Source organism: Acyrthosiphon pisum, chromosome A2 (assembly GCF_005508785.2).
Source record: "Acyrthosiphon pisum isolate AL4f chromosome A2, pea_aphid_22Mar2018_4r6ur, whole genome shotgun sequence".
Taxonomy (NCBI): domain Eukaryota; kingdom Metazoa; phylum Arthropoda; class Insecta; order Hemiptera; family Aphididae; genus Acyrthosiphon; species Acyrthosiphon pisum.
The window spans coordinates 116,185,171-116,191,866 of record NC_042495.1 but is presented as its reverse complement, the minus strand read 5'-3'; positions in this window follow the sequence as shown (position 1 = coordinate 116,191,866).

The window sequence follows — 6,696 nt, the reverse complement described above, 5'->3', positions numbered from 1 at the left end:
AAATTATAATATTATTTTATTACTATACATTTTGTAGTGTGTATGGCATGTATAAAACAAATAATAAAAAAGTGGTATTGAGGTAGGTAAACATTAAAATAGTAACATTTAATTAGGTATTATTTTAGATACAAGATAATTCTTAAAACGTAAGTGAACGTTAAATAAATTTTAAAGATAACTATTTCAGCTTAAGCCTCCGCTCAGTATTGGCAAATTTATTTAAACTATCTTCTTTGTTTATAACGTTTGACAAATCTCTCTCAATTGCTATGATAGATAACTTTGAAAATCTATTTGGTAGCATGGTTGACCTTATGTAAGTGTTTATTCGACGCATTGCTGAGAACGTTCTTTCACAAGATGCAGAACTTGTAGGAATTGAAAGCGCTAAATGTAGCATTTTGTATAAATTTGGGAAAACAGATTTTTCCACGATACCTTTTAGCTGATTTAAATGTTCCTGACGATTGTTAACGTTTTCCAATTGACGAACACACAACCGCTGTACTCGGAGAATGACGAAGATAATATTATATAATCTGATTCTATTTTTAGCAAAATACTTTTATATGCAGCTCGCAGGCACAGCGATTGTCGTTACTCGTTAATCGTTATCACCATTCACTAATAACGAATCGTCTTTTACGACTATTTTTGTGTTTAGTTTGTTGACAACTTCTAAATAGTATTTATGTAGTTAAAACTACTCGACATGATAAGTATTACGTCTGGGCCATTACATAACAGTTTAATAACCAAAAAAAAAAATATTTTTCCAAGATATTAGTAAAAAAAAAAAACGATATTTAAAATTAAAGTTGAAAAATGTAGCTACCGTTGATGGGACTAGGAATTTTGACAGGGGGGGGCTAAAATTTGTTTTGGGGGGGAGCTAAGCCCCCCCCCCTAGTTACGCCTATGTTGCCTGGTATATAGCTAATAAGTATCTTTTATAATTACCTCCATAGTTTTGTAATACATTTTTATAAAAAAACTTTTTAAAGGCAATTTTACTAAAAATGTCTATGGTACTGATTTAAAAATACAACTCAAGTAGGTACTATCCCGTTACTTGTAAAAGTAATTCCGGAACAGCAACGAGTAATGTACCGCATGTACGTTACACGCATTGTTACTGGCTATTGCAGTAGGTAGTAGATACTAATAGTACTATATCCATTATATAGGTATAGGTACAGATGTATAAAAATGATCTACGCTGCAATATCTTTGTTAATTATATATACGTAATGCCGATTTCGTAAGGAGTTATAGTACCGGTTTTAGCACCTAAATGCGAAAAAATTTGGCTTGATTATTTGATAATTTATTTGTAGTTTTAATCCGATAACAACAAAACCATAAATCATATGGCTTAAAACGCGTAATGTAGGTACTAATGTGAATAATTTTAAAACGGCCATTTAATTCTAAATTAAAGAATGTCGTATACTATTTTTTTTTAATATATAAAATACAAAACGTCACCGGTTGTCGTATTCCTTTATAATTTCATGGAATGCCGTTATTCAAGTTTTCATAATATAAAATGTACCTATATTATAAATTATAAAATAGACAATATATTATTTGTCTATGAAAAACTTGATATTTATTGATCTAATAATATATTATATTAGATAATATGCATAAGTGTATATAATAAAGATATAATATGTGGTGTCCGCATGTATGCGTATGCATGCATGCATGTATGTATGTATGTGTGTGTGTGCCGTTGTCAACATAAATTTTTAATTATAAATAATCTAAATTAAAAAAATAAAACCACCTATAGGGCTATTATAGCGTCATATTATCCTTATTATTGGCGCTAGCGATAACTAAGAAAATGTAACTCTATTGTCATCAGTTGGACATGTATAACGACTTCCGTGATAAACCATAATGATCTTATATACATATAATTATTATTTTTTTTGTGCATAGTTAGATAAATCACGAGGTACCTATTAAAAAGTATAATATTGCCTATCTGTATACTATATTATATGAATATTTACTCATTGACATAGACAATCAACTTTTTTTTATACTGATGGCAGAATTCGAAATTATCGTTAAATAAATTATCAAATTAACTTCGAAGAAGTAAAAATGACTGTGTTTAACTTAATTTGATTTTAAGTAGGTAGCAAAAGAAAAACCAAGCTTATTTAATATTCGATTAAATTAATATTACAACGATTGAAAATCTGCAGTAGCAGAAAAATATATGGTTTGAAATTAAATTATCATATTATCATCGATGGAAAATTTGTCTTGATATATATAAAAATCCATATAGTTGAAACCGGTTTTTCTCTATTTAAGTACAATATTAGCCGCAAGTATGTGAAAATTATATCACCATAGAATAAAATTAATTTCATAAACATATTTAGCGAATTACTAGGTACCTACTTGTATATAATATTTTGTTTGCATATAATATAGCATTAAGAACACCAATTTTTAAGTGCATCTTTCATAAATATTATTTGGCTACATATTTTTCGAATTAAGTAGTGAATTAAATATTCTAAAATAAGGGTATTTACTTACATTTTAATCTTTTAATTTACATATTTTTAGTCATCGATTTATTTCCACACCTACTAAATATTATGAACATAAAATATACCAGAATGATGTATAGACACTAGCCAGTTTAAATGACAGTAATAAATTATGCATTAAAAATAAAAAGTAGACTTATATGAAAATATCGATCCTTAAAGTGGAAAGAATTGAGAGGCGAAGAAATCAATAATTATGTACAGGTAAATAATATACTTTAATAATATTTCAATAAATATAAAAAACATTTTTTTTTTTTTTACTTTAAATATTATGACTGTTATGAATTTTAATTTTTATACATATTTAAGAAAAACACTATCTTGATAAGCTAACATTTATTAGGTTATTACGTAAAAGCTCCAAAGTTGTATAAAATAACCAAAATTATGGTGGGAAGCAGCTGCAGACAGAGGGGGGATATAGAGAACAACATTTGTTGTAGGCATAATCTTCTGATTAACTTAAAGGCTGAACCAAAGAAACTATACATATTAAGTATCAATGTAAATCTACTTTGGAAAAAAAACTCGTATAGATATAATGTCTAATAGATAAATATAATTATTAATAAATGTATTATAAAATATCCTCAGAAATAGATAGGTAAATAGGCTGACGCCTAATACACCCGCGTCTCTGCTTGAAAACATTTTTCGTATGCAATTATTTATCATTAAATTAAAATTGAACACATATCCTTAACAATTATAGGCACTTGATGACGACTGATGAATACATTTACTATACAGCTGCAGACTATAGCAGAGTGCGAGTATTAGACAATATTAAAAAAAAAATGTTTTATCTTTTAATTATTAAAATTTGTATACCTATATGGCAGTTAAATTTAAATAAGCAAATCATCGAATAATATAAATATTCAATACAATTCAATAAAAAAATCATATATTTGAATTCTAGTTTATATGATATATGAAATAATAATGACGTGTCTTACTAGAATTGCTTTAATCAACAAATACCAAACCCTTGGTCATCGCACTCATGTTCAACTGCTGAAATCTATACGATAATGAATAAGTAAATTGCATACCTATAGGCCATAGGTACATCAATTAAGATTTATAATAGAACAATTAAAACATTAGTCCGGTACAAATACTAATAAATCGTTGATTGATTAACTGTATATGGATATACAATATTGTAGAATACAAAGTCGAACATTTTGTATCATTTGCTGCAGCAGGGGAATTGAACCCCAAAATGTAATGATTACATTACTAATATTTATTATTACATTATTATCATACGTGTTGATTAAAACCGATCATCGATTCGACACAAAACGGGCTAAACGTTCATTACTTGTCCATATTAGACTGTTGAGTATCCGGCTGCAAATGTGAAAAAAAAGTCTTCTTATTTGGTTTTCCATCACCATACTTACTTTCGGTGTGATGATATTTTAATGAGATGTTGTAAATAAAAATAAAAATAACACTGACGTTTTTATGAGAGTGGACTGTATTTCAATTTTGTATAATAATGAACGTTACAAGAATGACGTGTCGTACGCTCGTAATGTTTGTACGTTTTTTTTTTTTTTTATGAGAGTAGACTGTATTTCAATTTTGTATAATAATGAACGTTACAAGAATGTGTCGTACGCTCGTAGTGTTTGTACGTTTTACTTAACATAACCATGGTTTTACAAAGTGATAATAAAATGATAATAATGATTTGTGATTACAGATTTTCGAAACATTCGGAAATCCAGAGGCGTTTGCTATCCGTGGAGAGGTATAAATATAATTTTGAATGACGTCCTCATTCAAGTAACATTAATATTAGTATGTTTTTTTTAATATAGTTCCCTTAAATAGAAGATTTAAAATGTTAAATGTAAAATTTCTTTTTAAAATTCTACATAATTCATTGTCCCGAGCTTTTTGAACATATTATTTAGGGCCAGTTGCACCGTCTACGGTTAAACTTCGATTAAGCTTAATCAGCTGATAACAGATATTTAACCGGGCAAATTCGGCCGATTAAACTCCGATTAAACTTTAATCAGAGATGGTACAACTAGCCCTATAAAATAAATGTACCTAATTATAGAAATAAAATATATTCTTTTTATTTATCTATTATTAACACTAACTACATGTCTTTCTACTCTTCTAATATATTAATGTCATGTGGAAATTTTTTTAATAACTTAAACCTGTTTGGCTGTTTCGTAGGTATGACTCTTGATACATTAAATAGTTATTTTTAAGTTAGTAGGTACATAATTGTTAAATTAAATTATATCAATTAGTTATTTGATTGTCATATTTTAAGTTTCTATTATGTATACTGCAGTATACATATATATTTTTTCTATTATTTTTATTAATTTTTATTGTAACTCAATACACATGCACCTATAGTACCTACCCTACCATCATTTATTATATTATTGTAAATTGTTCCATAAGTAATTCGGTGATTTTTATAAGAATTTAAACACTTGTCACATGTCCTCACGTGGTGAGCGAGAAAATACTAGGTATATACTTTTAATATATATTATGAACTATACGAACCGTTCTTTTTAGACAGACACCAATTTTTTTTCTGGAAATCCGTGTACTTATTTTGTTTTGTGATGTTTTTACAATGATGAAAAAATGTCCAAAAATAGATGTTTGATATAAAATAGAATTGTACCATACTATTTTATTTTTATTATTCTTATTATTATGTGTAAATATATTACCAAGAAATCGAATTTTATAAGCATTTTTTCCACTTAATACACACTATATACAGTAAAACATGTGCATTTTATTGAGCAATAAACGTTTAAACACAAACATTTCATTTCATTTTAAAAGTCTAGATATATCAACACACGTGTCATCACACTTTAAGTTAATACTCGTAAATATAAGTCGCAGATGAAAATAATTGAATGTGTTTTTATTCTGCAGTACTAATAATAACCAATCAAAACGTTTATATACAACTTGGATACAAATTTTGAGTTCACATTATTAAAATGATAGCTAGGTAGATACATAATAATAATATAATATAAAATATAAATATTGTAATAATTTATTGCTCGATTTTCACATTGTTGATCACAATTTTGTACATTAAAATGATAATAATGATGATCTATAATATTACACTCAAACATTAAAATGTATTAACTTTTGCACAATCACAATGAATTGCAAGTTTGGAGTTTAGACTATAAATATTTAACATAAATATGAAGTTCCACACCGAACGAAAATAGAGCACAGAAGATTAAGACTACCTACTGATCAAACCCAGGAACTGTATTTTGAAGTAGATACCTACAATAATTGTATACCCGCCATTATTATCAAACGCATAGTAAGTCTCGACAAATGCATGAATAACATTTATAATTTTTATGTATGAAAAAAAATAATACATTTTCCAGCATATTATCCAATAATACAATACAATCTATTAAAATAAACATCTATGTACGCACAATTCTTTCCAAAAAAATACCAATTTTTACTTTTTTCAAGTTATTATTTTTTTTGAAGGCACAGCGGACCCGCATATTTCATTTAGAGTTCTGAAAATATGCAAATTTCAAATCGAATAAAATAAAATGTTATATACCTATGTTGTATGTAAATAAAAAATAACAGAAAGGAGGTAATAGCCTATAGATAAATGTGAATTAAGATAAAATTATGTTAGAAAATAGCGTTATTTTTCTGTAAATTCCTTCAGCTGGATTAAAACCACCGAGGTTGTCGTAGAGTATTTCATAATATTTGTTTTGAATTCATATTCAATCCCAAGCCCTTACGCTTAGAATATATTATACACTTTTGAGTATCACGTATGCCTAACAACAAATTGCTATAGTATTATGTAGTATTGTAGTATAACTCTACAGACAGATATACCTAGTTGTTATCTGCAGCTTCATTGAAAACCATAAAATCGAACATTTTGAATCCGATCTTAGTCTTATTCGATTTAAAGTTACAGGTCTATAATATATTTATATACACACACATGAGTGTTCTGTAGATTGTAGGCGCATTATTCACAAAACCCCAAATCTTGTTCTTCTTATAGGTACTTTTCCAATAACTATAATAGGAT